This window comes from Ambystoma mexicanum, chromosome 5p, assembly GCF_040938575.1.
Source record: "Ambystoma mexicanum isolate Mex_15411 chromosome 5p, UKY_AmexF1_1, whole genome shotgun sequence".
Taxonomy (NCBI): Eukaryota; Metazoa; Chordata; class Amphibia; order Caudata; family Ambystomatidae; genus Ambystoma; species Ambystoma mexicanum.
Genome location: NC_090930.1, coordinates 842658976 through 842671242, shown reverse-complemented (window position 1 = coordinate 842671242; position 12267 = coordinate 842658976).

The following is a 12267-nucleotide window of genomic DNA, read 5'->3' as shown; positions in this document are numbered from 1 at the left end:
CCTTTTAATTCTTTCTGGGCTCTCATGTCATGATAAACTTTATCGATCGCTTCCCCAATGCTTCTAGAGTCAACCTCGTCCTCCAGATTTACTGTAGATGGGCCTGGTAATGACTCTTATTTTGGGAAGAACTCCTCTATGTCCTCCCATGCTACTTCTGGATTAGGATTCCTTACTTCGTTCTCCAAGTGATCGAGATCACGTGATCTTTGCCTTCTTTTTTGTTCTATGTCATCATCAAGCTCTCTACACTTTCTTGCTTCCTTTCTCACCCTGTTTTCCTCCTTTTTATTCATATCCCTTCTTTCATTTGCCCTTCGTATCTCATCTTTCAGTCTTTGTATCCTCTTATCTCTTAATTTCCGTTCCTCCTCTTCTATGCTCTTTGTTTCTAGCTTTTCCTGCTCATCGATTGCCCTTTGTCTGTTATCTCGTTTTCTTTGTTCCTCTGATTTTTCCTGCTTCTTCAATTGTTCATCTTGATATAACTGCTCTTGTCTTTCCTTTTCGCCTCTTTTTCTTTCAATCGTTCCTCTCTCTCTTTATCCTTTTTTACCTTGCCCATCTTTATCTTCTCTTTGTCTTACTTCCTCAATGCCTTTACCATCGAGTTTGAGCAAAATCTGTCTACCCATGCATTCGTTCTGTAGAAGTGCTAACTCATCAGCTTTATCTCTTTCTCCCTTTCATCTCTTTATTTCTCTTCCTATATCTAAAGATGTGCTTGCTCAGTCACTTCTCTCCTTGTCACGTCTCTCCTTAGGGATTACATCTCTCTCTCAGTATTTTTCTCCGGGCCCTCGTCACTGCTTTGCACAGGCGACGCATATTCCGGGTTGCTATACACTGTTGCTGCCTTAAGCTCCCTCAATGGGTATAACCCATCATCTTTCTTATCTTTGCTGTTTACTTCAGACGGGGCGGATGGTAAAGAGGACTCCTCACCCCCCTCTTTACATTGAGGATCCAATCTATAGGAGGCGCTCTTCTCTCTCCTCCTGGTACATTTTTCAAAGCTCTAAGCTTGCTAGTCACTTGTCTAGCTTTTTTCCCATATATGCTGCATGCAAATATGTCATCATATGCTGCAGGACTGCCTTTGATAGTGACCCTCCTTGTGGCCACGGCATAAACATTTTGTCTGCGGTTCCCTTAACCCATTCTGCACTGCACTGTCTAAGCTTGGATGCATTTTTTGGCAATTGCTTGCAGAGGTGCACAAGTGGAGTAACTTCCTCCATTTTTTGACTTGTCACTCTTGACCGTCAACACTCGCTTACTTTTGTCACAAATTTAAAAAGGTACATTTCAGAAAAATAATATGAGCGTGAACCACTCGTCGCAGACTCCAATCCCTTTAAATCACTTTTTTTACTTTAATCTTGCTAGAAAAACACCATCAACTTAATTTTAAACAAACAATGAAATTTTTCCAACCTTGTGTTTCTCCTTTTTTCATCAATCAATTTTTGACTATTACGTCATCACCAACACATAAATACATAAAACAAAACAGACAAACAGACATACTCGACCAGTCACACATATCTCTTACGATCTTTTCTCTAAGACTCATCTTGCCCTCTAATCAATACTCCCATGGAGTTTAAATCAACCTCTTTAAGTTATGTCTTTAACCAAACACGTTTTCTACGTCATCCATTACAGGATTTTAGGTTAAGATTTCTTCTGTTACGTTCTTTAAAACACAGGCACAGGGCGTACTCTATTATCATGGTCTCCCCTCACGATACCTCTTAATTGCTTGGCCTCACACAAGTCACTTTCTATTCAAAATGTAATACTCTTATTCTCAAGTTACGTTTACCCCGCCTCCCTCCATTACTCATCTTCCCTTTATCACTTCTTTTCACTCATTGCCCATAATCAATTTAGCCTACTTCCTCAGTTTTTACTCACCATTCGCATGTTTGTCTTCCGACTCTTGGGATCGTACTCCTCTTTTACCGCCTCTTCAACTTTCTGTTCGTTCAGCTTCACGTAGACCGTGGGAGGGGATTCTGTCTGAAATCGGGCGACCCGTTACACCGTGCCTGCAAGACTAGCAATTTAACACTTACCACTCTCTACGGGGAGCTTTACGTCCTTTCAGCCGAATGGCAGAGATTGTGCGATATTTCCGGGACCCCAAAGTTTACTTATGTCGATGGATTTGTTTACCATACTCTCCGCTACCACTTGACCTGGATAACCCAGCCCTTTAAGATGAGTAGCAATTACCCATGATGCAGATTTTTATTCATACATCAATAATTGAAACGACTCAGGTAGTTTGGCAAAAGGGATAACTGTTTAAATATAAATTATCTAAAACAGGGAGTACAACAAACATCAACGAACTCGCTCGATCCTCTTACTGAACGTATTACATAATTAGCAGAGCTTTTGTACCAAAAACTCGTCATCATTGACATTGACCTACGTCACTACCAACGTCATCCTACGTTGCAAACTACAAAAACCTATGAGTAACTGTGATAGGCTCTTAGTGAACATCTAAGTATATGTTCCATACTAGTCTAAAAGAGTGTGAATATGTGATAGGTTACTCAACATCAGATGGAACACCTAAGCCCTCTCCTTAAAATCACCACTACGAACGTCACTAAATATACGAGGTCCCATTGGCTATACAAACTATAGGACCCCTAATTACACAGTCCTCTACGATTGGTTGGCACTCTAACTTCGTCAGTTCTTTTCCACCTACATCTAGCAGCACGCAGGCTGGCCTTTCAGGTACTGGTGAGTTTGTATTAACCATAGCTTCCCACCAATTTGCATATCAATCCATCATCACCTCAGTGGTCTGCTAGTCAATTAGGCTTTGAAGCTCGGCCTTGAGTTTGTTCTGTACTGTGGATAATTCAGGGGAGTAAAGGCACGTTCTGCCCTCATGCGTAGGTGTGAGCATCTTGCTCATCCTACTTCATCCTTCCACGTGACTGAAGACCATGGAATTGAGCTTCTAGTGTCTTTATAATACTATTTTTTAATAGACCTCTGGCGTCTTCCTTGATTTGTTCATGACCTCTGAACAGGAGTTTTGTTCTTTCACACCATCTGTATCCAATGTTAGTTAACTTCAGTCTGATGAAACCTTGGCTTCCTTGGCTCATCCAACCTTGCCTTTCTGAGATTCATTTTGTAATTTCGACTTTTGTTACCTGCAACAGATTAGAAATGAGGCCTTCTTTCTAAAGTCCACAACTGCTATAATACGTAGTGGAAACATCCATCCTTTACTTGTCCGCATACATATATATATGTTGGCGCTTGCCGCAATCTATTCACTATAAAGCTAACCTCATGATTACTTTGTCCGCTTCCATTTCTTTGCATCTGTACACGTGTAAACTGGCTTGACATTTTCATCCATTCTGTAGCATAAGCTTCTTCATCTTGACCCCAAGATGTCACTTATCTTTCATACTTTCTTGATGCCTTATAGAATATTTGCATTCTCCAGTCTCTGCATCTTCTCTATGCACGTCAGCTCAACTCTGTGTGACGTCACCATTCGTCCTTGTCATTCATTTGCTCTGCTTCTTCTGGGATTTCATTCAAATGGCCATCATATTTTCTTGTATGCAGGTACGGTTTTCTCAATGGGAACCTTGCTTCCAGGATTCTTCTAGGTATCGGTATTCCCAATGGTACTGCACGGTTTTCACACTCTGGCTCCCAACATACAGGCAATATGGGTGAGGTGGTTGAGGTGGGGGTACTTAGCTCCTGCTCCACAGATGCACCATAGTAAGTCCTCTATAAACTTCCCACCCCTCTTTGAAACAGTCGTTGAAACAGTCCTTCCTCTTTTATTCCTGCTCCACAATCCAGGTATACAAATGCTCACAGGTGGGTGGCAGGGGACGTGTGTGTCTCACCCTAGTAGGTCAAGTTTTTTTTTATTGTCCTGAATCCATTCTGGTTTTCATGTGGGTGAGGCGTTGTAAACACCTAGACTTATGCAGCCGATTTTCCTTTGGTAGTTGTGCTCGGCACCTTGCTTTATCCTTGTGAGTACAGGAGGTTGGTGTTTTAGAGCACTTGCTCCCCGAACTCTGTGAACGGCATGGGGGACGCGAATTCTGCGCTGGGGCTCAGTGCAGGAGAACTGGCTTTCACGGTTAAATGATATTTTCTCCCTAGTCCATGCACTCCCTGGATTAGAGGAAATCACCCTCTTGCGTGCAATTCCTCCCTTGAGAAAAGAGGTACATTTGCTGGTTCTCAGCATACCTTTCGGTTTACTGCACACAAGAGTGCACTTTTTGCCTACACTTTGCCATCATGTCCAAGGATGACAGAGATTCAGATTTACCCTTTCTTGACATACTTTCAGAGAGAGGGGAGAAGGAATCGCCTTTATGCAGAGACGTTTTACAGGAACTTGTTAATTTATTGCTCTCTCAGGCTGTGGACAAGGCCTTTGAGCAAAAGATGTCTGCCTTATCCCAAACAATTCAAACCTCAGTCTCAGAAGCGCTAGCTTTTGGGAACCCCAGTTCCTCTTATCTTGGTACACCTGGGGCAGGGTGATGTGGGGTTAAGGCCATCAAAAACCCCTTGTAAGAGAAAACACCAGGAGTAGGGGGCCTCCTGCTGTGATTATCCTCAGCCCAGTACCTCTGGCACGAGGATGGTTTTGGGGCTGTCCATGATAGTGCTGCTACAAATGCCCAGACTACCTTTGGAGAAGGTCCTGTCTAAGGCTAAGAGAACCAGAAAATCAGCTGTGGTCAAGTCACCTGCGAGGTCTGGTTTGAGTTTAGCCCAGGATTTGGATGTGGAAGCCCTGGGTGAGGAACACTGGGGAGATGGCAGCTGTCCACTGGAGCCCAGGGAGGGTCAACCTGGCTTGCAGGATGCCCATTAATATGGCCTTCTCCATAACATGGCCCGTACACGCTCTTTGGATCCAAAGTTGATTACTTTGTTCTCAAGATATGGTTGTGATGTCTCAGAATGGGTGGATAGGGATTGGCAGTCCTACCAAACTGATTATTAAATATCTCTGACCCTCTGGTAACATTTCTAGATCTAGCGGAGGAGGCCAAGGCATCTGGGGTTTCCATGAACATGGAAGAAGTTAGAGGTTGGGCTCAAAGGGCTGTCTGCTTACTGGTGGACACAAATGTCTTTGTCCTTCAGTAGAGAGAAAATTCTTAAAATTGGTCCAATTGGGTGGGTCTGGCAGACACAAAATTAGCTGAAGCCTCGGGTCTACTTCTATTTAGTGATGATTTCAGTAGGAAGCTCCAACATCATGCGGGCACTTTTAACTCCTTGGAGAATGCACAATCTTCCCTGAAGATTGTCTCTTCCTGGGTCTTTCCCAGGGCCAGTTGCAGGGGCTGTGAGGCCGGCCGAGGTCCCCTCTGTTAAGGCCTGGCAAATTCTAGACAATGCAAGCCCTTTATCATCCATCAAAAATCCAGAGAGACCTTCTACCCACATAGAGCCCAGGGTGCATGTGATCATGGATTCAGAGGTGGAAGAGGCAGAGCAGCCTTTAACTAGGTTCGGTATGATGAGATCTTTGGGAGGGGATAGCCCAGTCAGGAGGTACTTAATCTTTTTTTACACAAAATTGGTTTCTGTTTTCTCAAGACAGGGAATTTGTGTATCGTCAGCATGGTTGGTGTAGGCTATGTGACGCTGATCAAGGTCATTAAACATGGGAGGGTGAAGATGTTGTATAGGGTGGGGGCAGTGCAGGAACCTTGTGGGATGCCACAGTGGATTGTGGTGGGGGTAGCACTTGTTGAGTCGGAAAAAACTTTCATAAGTCGACCCTGGAGGAAAGATGTGACCCAGGAGATGGCTTCTGGCGAGAAGTGAGCTTTGTTTTTAAGTTGCGTGCCTAGAATGTCATGGTTGACGAGGTCAAAGGCCGTGGAGAGGTCCAGCAGGAGGAGGAGTTCTGGTTTCCCCCTGTCCATAATGTCACTGAGTTGTATTTTAAGGTCTAGTAGGGCCGATTCGGTCCCGTGTCCCGGGCGGAAACCCTATTGTCTTTTCCCTAGAATGCGGTGTTCTTCAAGGTATTGCTGGACTTGTGTGTAGGCCACCTTGTCCAGAATCTTGAGCAAGAAGGGGACGGTCATGATAGGTCTATAGTTGTTGGCGTTTCCGGGATCTATGGTAGGTTTTTTAAGAAGAGGGAGCACCCAGGCTTCTTTTAAGCTGGTGGGGACTGAGTTGGCGTTGAAGGATGCATTGATGAAAGTTTTGAGAAACGGTGCTAGAATTCCTATGCAGTCTTTAACTAGTTTAGCGGGGCAGGCGTTGCCTTTACAGTTGGAGGGTTTGATTTTGTTAACAATATCAATAACCTCTATTTCCGAGACTTCTCTGAACTTGAATGGTGTAATGGGATTTTTCTTTTGGTTCTCAGTCACTGTTTCAATGTGGGAGGCGTATGAAGTGGGCTGAGTGAGATTTTTGTGGTGGACTAGGATTTTTGCTTGAAGGCGTTCAATTTTGTTTATGAGGGCGGACTGTGTGGTGTTGCACCATTCTTGGTCCTTGACAATCTCTTGAGATTTAGTGGCCGCTGTGGATAGTTCCTTGAAGATGGTGAAGAGCTCTTTGGATTCTGAGGTGGCATTGGAGATTCTATCATTATACTATGCGGATTTAGCTAATATGATGGATTTTTTGATTTGGGTGGCCAATGATTTATAGGAGGATAGTGAAGAGGCTCTGGGAGAGCTTTGCCATGTGTTCAGTGCTTTGCGTTTTTTAGTATATAGTTCTTTTAGTTCTGCTGAGAACTGTGGAATGTTTGGTATTTTTTGATTTTTTCTTTTGGAGAGGAGCGATGATGTCTATAGCGGAGCTAATGGTGGCTTTATAGATGTCCGCCAGTGCGGCTGGGTCTGAGGTGGCCAGGGGGTTGGTGGTGAGGTCGTCTAGGTAGGGGGAGATCCTTTCTTTAGTGAGATTCTTGGCGCTTCTGGCCATGGCTGGGGGTGCTGGACTGAGTTTTTTTACTGCGTTAGTGGGTGTGGGGATGAGGAAGTGAATAAGAAAGTGGTTGGACCATGGGGTAGGTGTGATGGAGCTGATGTCGATGCCACAGTTGTGGTCCGCTATCCAGTCAAGTGTACGTCCTTTGCAATGAGTGGGGGAGTGTACTTTTTGTTGAAAGCCCAGTTCTAGGAGTGCTTGAGCCCCCTAAGTAAGATCAGAACCCCAGTTGCATACACGCACAGCTAAATCCAACATGCAAATCCACCTCTGCCCTGCGTTGGGTGGTGTAGAGATTGAGGGATTTGCGTGCCCATTTCTATGGCGAGAGGCTGCACAGGTGGTTCCATGAATACGTGTTGTTTGGCGCAATTGTGGGCATGCGAGGCACTGCCTGCGTGCCTTCCCTCGGAACGCCCACTTTTTCACATGTTCTTCCCCATTTTCTGTGCTTTGCCCCCTTCCCAGCCCGGTGCGCAAGCCACGCCCACGCTATGCGTCGTGTCTCGCGCCTGGCACTCATTTGAAGGTCAGGTCTATTGTCTGGCATAGAAATCAATGTACCTCTTTGTAAAGCTTTGCTTCTAAGGGTCTATTTAAGGTCTATTTAAGGGTCTATTTAAACATGCTTTTCTCTGCAGTTCTTGGCATAAGGAAGGACAATTCCAGCCCCACGCTGGATCTTGTAAATTCACAGCTATATAGGGCTGCTCTCATTAGTTTTACAAAACCGTGTTTTTGAAACTAACAAATCAGGTCATTTGTATTTCAAATTTGAAGGTTTTTTACAAGACGTTTTCATGGCCTTCAGTGAACCAACCACCTGAGAAGAAAGTGAAACCAGGCTAGCAAATATCTATTGCAGGTAGTCTCGTGATAGAAAGCTGCAAGATAGCTCAGTGAGTTAAGCGCTCACCTTGAAAATGTATATATGACCTGCAGTCAAAAATATAATTCCAGCAGGTCGAATCACTCAGCTCTTCATTCTTCCGAGATCAATGAATCGAGTAGAGTTAAATGAGGTGATATTAACAGCAATTACTATAATATCAGCAATCATTACAATATTAGCAATGACTACAATGCTGAGACGAGGGAGGAAATTGGCCTGAGGGGATAAACAAAGCCATAGGTATAATTAGGAAAATCATTGCAAAGGAAATTGCCACGTGCCTTATTCTAAAAGAAATGTAATTGAAATCTACATGGGTTCCAGCACAATGGACCAGGGAAAGGGAATCGGAATACAATGCTCTTGTTATCATCCAATTATTTTACTGCCATAAATTAAGAAGGGGCGAACCTAGAACGAGCAAACAAGTTCCCCGGTACCAGTCAAACCACTATCTGGCCACTGTTTGCTACTCTTGAGCGGCATTTCCTAACCAAACACACACACCATATCGAACACACACGGCCACAAGTTTAGCCTTACAGAGTACACCAGACATCCATTCTCCCAGTAGAAATTTGTTAAAATAACTGGACAGCTTTTGGACTGCCTCTTAATATTCTGTTATCCATGCAATGCATGAGAAGATTATATTCTACTGGAGGCCCCTAATAAGGCAGTGTTGGCATGAGAGCTGACACTCACCTAAAGTAGGAGAATGGGATAACACCCTTCCACCAATCTCATCTAGACCATGGCCTAGGGGATCACGACCCAGACACCCCCCACGAGAGGAGTTCATTTACCTACCAGATGACAAAAAACCCTGGTTCAGAAACCTAAACATAAGAGGAGTGTGCCCACCAGCGCGGCAGGCTCTAGCCGACGCCTGCAACATGGACCAGCTCGACTAGAACAACAGCCATAAGTATCCACATCAGTAGAGATGTCATGACGACATAGCCAACAGACAAGAACACACGTGCCACCATGCACACTGGTCACTCACACACCAACCTACACGAGGAACATACTCAGTGCTATGACTTAGGGGACTGACACACCCACTGACGTGCATCGTTGTTATTTTTCACATAGGCCTTTTACAGCATCGCAGAAACGCAAGACGCATGAAGAGCTCGAGTACATGCTTGCTGACGCTTTCTCCGCAACCCATCCCCATGACAGACACCACCGTGTATATCTAATGCTGCTTCTGAAAATCTGTCACCCTGCGACCTCCATACTATGGATTATGTACCGCCACCCATGAACTAGGCCCGAGTAGGCCGTAAGCAAGAGTTCCAGACAGGAGCCTCGCCATGAAAATCCTCTCAGCAACAAGAGTACAAATGCTGACCATGCAGAACGAGCCTCCAACGAGGGCTCACAGCCAAGGCCATGATGTTGCAACTCGCATGCCGCGAGCCCAGTGCTAAGGTTACACCTGTAAGTGCCAAGCCCTCAGAGGCGAAATACAAAAACTAATGCTCATAATTCTGCTTCAGCTACAGTCTCTCCACACGTGACCAGGCCAAACTGACAAGGTGCCAAGCTCACGAGACAGACAGTCGCCAGGGTCCCACGTTTGGGACACAGGTTGCAACAACGAAGCGGCAAGATGGACACCTACAGCGATGGGAAAGACCCGCTCACAAGCCCATGAGCAGACCTGTCCGTTGTCCGCATAAACACATAGTTGCACATTGTTGCTAATGACAGGTACACCGCGAGCTGGGAACAACGATGGTCCCAGACTTGGGGGCTCGCAGGAGAACCAATCAGAATACAGGGGGGCTTATTTCTGACGCCAGTACTCTTAGCCAATCACCAAAAGTCCCCCTGTAACAATTCTAAAGTAACAACTGTTAGGGACAGCCCAAGTGTACCACCTGACCCGTCCTTATCCACTAACATTTCTTCCCATAGGGGACATATACTAACCCTACCACTCGGGGAACCAATACAGAGTGGCGATAGGTTTTGTGACGATTTTTCCCAGGTGACGCAAGTAGCGCGTCATACTGCTGTAAAAAGGGCCTGTGAGCCCCACTAACAACGAGAGCCTCATCGGATGCATACGAACTGAGACACATCCCTGCCGTTATTGTAATAAACAGCAGTACTCGCCTTGTTTCTTGTGTGTGACTCATACTCCTTTTGGGGACACTGGAGGAGTTGGGGCCTCCCCAGTCCGGAGGTCCGCGGATGGCTCGGCCGGCCCCGGGAGAATCACCCCGACAAGTTGGAGGCACTGCTGAGATCGTTTGATGTCCGTTGGCCTGGTAGCACACGTCCAAGGCCCCTTGCAGCGAGGCGACCCGGCAGTGCGGCCCCCTCTGCCGTTGCCCCCTTTTGAGGACTACAGGACCATCATGGAACTGCGAGAAGACCGGACAGCGCAATCCGGATATTGACCCTCGGGAGCCGATTGAAAAGTATCCCGCCCGCGGTTGGTGACTGTCCAGACGTGGTCCAGATGAGGGGAGGTGGCGAGCCACTTTGGAGGGGTGCACGCAGTCGGGCGGCCCCACCTCAAGAGGACTTGGTGAGTATGGCACACCCAACAAGCAATGTAATGTTGTGCGGAAGGGGGGAGGAATTGTAGTAAGGGTGGCGGGAGGTGTTTTACAGTGTGTCGCAAAAGATTTGATTAATAAGTGTTGACAGACGAGTGAGCGGTAGCGGGACAGGCACGAGGGCCGTCTTCTATCGCATCACAGAGCAAGGTGGGTGGAGCCAAAAGGTACCACGTGCGGTTGTTCGAAGGCACTGATTTGTCCAGGTCGCTGGCACCTGTAAAGGGGGTTTGTGGCTTTCCTATGAATTGACTGTTTTGATCAATGAATAGACGAGGATCCCTACCGATTGAGTGTTGAAGCTCGTTAGGTAGATGACGTTTTCCCGCAGGAGGTAGCTAGTTATGGTCCCACGTGCGGAAGACAATTGGCTGGTTAAGTCCCTCTGGAGAAGGGGCATATCACACGCGAGGCGACGCAGCGTGCGCAGTCTGATTGTAATGAATTAATTGATTGTTGCATTCTCCACTATTGGTATTGTGGGAAGACAGCTGTGGGGTTAAAGGAGATAAGAGGGGGTTAAGCATATTGCGCGCGTTCTGATCTCATGAAAATTCTCTTACCGGTATTAGTCTGCAGAAGTTGGTGACGTCACCCGTAGGGCTTGTATAGGACACCGCGACCATCTTGGGTTGATCCAGGAGTGGCCGGGGGATAGGAAAAGGGAAGGGTGGGATAGAAGAGGTGAGAGGGCAGCGCACGGAGAATGCCGGCAGCTCTCGATAATTAGGGGCAAAAAGGGGAGAGGTGGCCGCGCACGGAGAACACCGGTCACGCTCAGCAAGGGGTTGGAAAAGGGGAGGGAGAGGTTTGAAGAAGAAGGAAAGGTGGGGCGGCTGTAAAAGCACGCCACACAGGGCACGCAGCCGCAGGGGGCTTTGTGCGCCACAGCCGTAGGGAGCCGTACTAGTAACATCAAGTGGGACAACTAGTAAAGGAAAAGAACTGTATATTTTGCGATTGTATTACCTTTCAGCAGACGGTCGGAAGTCTCCAGTTTTACGGGGCCAGGTAAAGAAGGTTGATATTGTGGAAACAAAGCTGTAACATGGCCACATATTACAGGTCGGGGTCTGGGGTGAGGGGAAACGCTTTAACTACACCCCTCCAACACATTTGTACGTCGCTATCATCATACAAGGAGAAAATTATAAAGTACAGTATCGACTGGACACAAGGAACAGACAACAAAATACTGACACCATGGCCGCCTAACGGCAGTTTTGACTCATCCACACAAAACTCGCTATTGACATATATACACAACACGTACAAGGGAAAGAAATTAGCTCACCATATAGAAGTGTTCATCTTATGGAAGGTGTTCCAAGGAGCTAGGCCTGGGGCAACGGGAATGTTTACTATGGAAGGGGCAACAGAGGAGAAAAGGAGCGAGGAAATGAAGGGAGTGAAGGAGGAGAAAGACAACGAAGAGAGCATGGGCACGGCGAGCAGCAACGCACTATGCGCAGACGAGAGGAAGAAGGAGAAGGAAGGATCGAGTAAGGTATCAGAAGAGAAGGTGAAGAAGGAAGGGACTGACGATATGCCTCTGGCAAAGGTAGTGAAGAAGGAAGAAGGGGGGTTGTACCCAGTAACGGAATTAAGAGAAGCCGACAGACAACAACTGACGGCCGCCGAGGGGTACTCCAACCCTGCATACAGCCCTCCACCATATGCCCCTATGGATAGCTACCAGAGGGGGGAGGAGGTGACCAGCACAATGAACTTAAATTACACATAGGCAGGAATAAATAGGGGGAACGAAAGTGGGGAACACATTGTAACCATAGGACCAGA